This window comes from Elaeis guineensis, chromosome 11, assembly GCF_000442705.2.
Source record: "Elaeis guineensis isolate ETL-2024a chromosome 11, EG11, whole genome shotgun sequence".
In the NCBI taxonomy this organism is placed as follows: Eukaryota; Viridiplantae; Streptophyta; class Magnoliopsida; order Arecales; family Arecaceae; genus Elaeis; species Elaeis guineensis.
The window spans coordinates 39,261,109-39,263,832 of NC_026003.2; positions in this window are offsets into that span (position 1 = coordinate 39,261,109).

The window sequence follows — 2,724 nt, forward strand, 5'->3', positions numbered from 1 at the left end:
GACCTACTGGTGCAGCAGGTCAGAGGCCTCACTAAAGCTGTGCAGGCCATGCAACAACAGCAGCAGCCACAAGCATCAGTGCGACCGGAAAGAGCATCGCCAGAATTGCAAAATCCAGCGGTGGGATGGGCCACTTGGGCCAGCCGCCCAGTCTTTCCCGAAAAGACGAATCCAAGGGTGGAAAGCCCCCAGTCGGATCATGATTCCACCCTCAGAAGATCTCTGCCTCCATCCTGCCAGAAGACCCTCGAGACCCGTAGTCGAGAGGATTTCCTGGATCGGAGGCTTCAGGAGATGAACCGACGGATCGAGGAACTCCGCCATGCTCCCCCCGCTTACGGTGAGGATATTTATACTGACCCTCTCTTTTCTCAAACGATCATGCAGGAACTGATCCCGCCAAACATCAAACTCCCTCAATTCGAAAGCTACGATGGGACTTCAGACCCGGTTGACCACCTGGAGGCCTTCCGGATAATGATGCTGCTTTATGGTGTGCCTGACGCCATTCTATGCTGAGCCTTCCCATCCACCTTGAAGGGAGCGACGAGAAACTGGTACTCAGCGCTGAAGTCGGGTACCATCTTTTCCTTCGATCAGATGAGCCATCAATTTGTGGCTCATTTTGTCAGCAGTCGGCATCTCCGAAAGGACTTGGAGTCCCTCATCAACATGAAGCAGAGGGAGGGAGAGTCCATTCGGGCCTACATCAACCGTTTCAACATCGCCGCGTTAGAGGTCTGAAACTTGGATCAGTCGGTAGCGATGGCCGCTCTGAAGGGCGGCCTTCAGAAGAATGACCTTTTGTTCTCCCTGGAGAAGAAGTACCCTAGAGATTTTGCTGACCTATTGGCTCAGGCCGAAGGGTACGCCCGAGCGAAAGAAGCCTTCAAAATGAAGGATGAGGAGACCGTGAGAGAGCGGCAGGCGGGAGACTCGAGTAAGTCCGCAGTCGAAAAAGGGGCGAGAGAAGCTCGGCCACGTTCTCGAACTCCTCCCGGGCACAAGCGCATCCAGACTCCTCCTCGAGCACACGGCAGGGAAGTCCGAATCACCGGGCTCGACGGGGCTCTCCTCCAGGAAGATTTCGCAACTACGCCCTCCTCAACGCATCAAAAACTCAAGTGCTGATGGAGGTCAGAGAGCAGCTCCCAAGGCCAGAGAGGATGTGCACGTACCCCGAGAAATGCAACCCCAACAAGTTCTGCCTCTACCATCATGACCACGGCCATGACACGGAGGAATGCATCCAGCTCCGAGACGAGATCGAGGAGCTCATCCGGCGAGGTCGACTCGATAGGTTCATTCGGTGCCGGCCTGAGGGTAGAGAAGATCGGCTACGGGCCCTGTCGCAGCCTGAGCCATCGAGGAGGAAAGAGCAGCCTGGAGATCGGCCTCCAATCGGGATCATCAACTCCATCACTGGAGGACCTCAAGGAGGAGCAGACCTTCCATGACCATGGGACTCGAAAAACCTGTAAATGTATTACTAACGACTTTACTTTGAATCAAAATTCCTTTTGACTTTGCATGTCTTTCCCTTTTGGCATGGACTTGTTACGACTGGGGATAACCCCTTCAAACAATCAAAACAAGGTCATGTTAGGAACAGGAGGAGAACCTCATCCTAACATAAATAAAATGAAAGTCTGATTATTTTAAGATCGGATTGGGGGAGAGGCCCATATAACGGCCCTTGGGTGCCCTCATGGTCATGTTAGGAACAGGAGGAGAACCTCGTCCTAACATAAATAAAATGAAAGTCTGATTATTTTAAGATCAGATTGGGGGAGAGGCCCATATAACGGCCCTTAGGTGCCCCTATGGCCATGCTAGGAACAGGAGGAGAACCTCATCCTAGCATGAGCAAAGTCGAAGGCCCGGTTCTTTTAGATCGGATGGAGGGAGAGGCCCTACAACATCCTAATGCACCCCCACAGCCATGTTAGGGACAGGAGGAGAATCTCGCCCTAACATGAGCAAAGTCAAAGGCCCAGTTCTTTTAGACCGGATGGGGGGAGAGGCCTTACAACGCCCTTATGTGCCCCCACAGCCATGTTAGGGACAGGAGGAGAACCTTGCCCTAACATGAACAAAGTCAAAGGCCCAGTTCTTTTAGACCGGATGGAGGGAGAGGCCCTACAACATCCTAATGTACCCCCACGACCATGTTAGGAACAGGAGGAGAACCTCATCCTGACATGAGCAAAGTTGAAGGCCTGGTTCTTTTAGACCGGATGGGGGGAGAGGCCCTTGCAACGACCCTTATGTGCCCCCACAACCCCGTTGGGAATAGGAAGAGAACCTCATCCTAACCTGAGCTGAGATCGACTACGTCAAGAACAGAAGGAGAACCTCATCCTGACAATGACAAAAACCCGACTGCCCAACAAAATTGGATAAAGGGAAAAGTCCCCTCAATGACACCTTTACACTTCTACGCGACCCATAAAAAGCAAGGGGAGGACCCTCACTCGAAAAAGAGGAGGAAAATTAAAAAGGAAAGCGATGAATTACCTCGGCAACATATGAAAAACAAACCACACCAAAGACCTAGGGAATCTCATCTCAACAAAGACAAGAAGTTCCTACCAAACATTCCCGGTCTCTAAGAAGGCTCTCGACACAGGTCAAAAAAATAATGACCCCTTCGAAGTAATGTGGAGTTCGGACCACCGAGCTCGAGCCTACGGCCATGGACGATAAGAAAAGCAAATCAGCGTG